Raw genomic sequence first — 886 nt, 5'->3', positions numbered from 1 at the left:
ATTTTGCGGTAGGCACAGCTTTGTTCTAGGATGGGAAGCTTGTGGCCTTCAAGAGTAAGAAACTCAACGATACACAAACTAGGTACCCAGTTCAGGAGAAAGAGTTGTATGTAATCATTTATGCTTTAAAGGCACGGAGACAATATCTCTATATGGGTCTTAGTTTATGGTCTTAACAAATCATCAGTCTTTGCAGTTCATTTGTGATCAACTGGACTTGAAAGGTAGAAAGGCCAGATCGGATGAATTGATGCAGGACTGTGATTTCATGATTAAATATACAAAAGGTAGCTTGAATAGCATTGCTGATCCGTTGAGTCGAATTGGTGAAGTTAATGAACTTAGCTTCACGAGAATTACTTCTAACTTGTACGATTCACTTAGGGAAAAATGCAGTACAAATATTTCCTTGGAAAATATTAGAATTTGGCAAAAACAAGGTCCAAATCTAAGGTAGATCAAAACCTGGTGAATGAAGGAAAAGCCAACCAATTTTTATTCGGAATGGTCTTTTATTCCGAAATGATAAGGTTTGTGTACTGGATGTGCCGAAAATTAAACTGAGGATCCTATTTGGGTGCCATGATGCACCATCGGCATGACATTTGGGCATACACCGTACCTTGGCTTTGGTTAGAAGGACATTTTATTGGCAAAAAATAAAGGATTTTGTTTAGAATTATGTGGTCAAGTGTCATTAGTGTCAGATTAATAAGGCAAAGCACCTTAAATCTACTGGGTTATTACATCCTTTAGATATTCCGTCTTGAAAGTGGGAAAGTATTTCTATGGATTTCATTACGGGACTTGCACGTACCAGTAGGAGTTACGATGCCATTTGGGTAGTCGTGGGGATAGATTGACAAAGATGGCTACGTTTTTACCC

Source organism: Cibotium barometz, chromosome 19, assembly GCF_041138505.1.
Source record: "Cibotium barometz isolate CiBa-2024 chromosome 19, ASM4113850v1, whole genome shotgun sequence".
NCBI classification, from domain to species: Eukaryota; Viridiplantae; Streptophyta; class Polypodiopsida; order Cyatheales; family Cibotiaceae; genus Cibotium; species Cibotium barometz.
The sequence above is the reverse complement of the archived record's forward strand: the minus strand, read 5'-3'. Positions refer to the sequence as shown.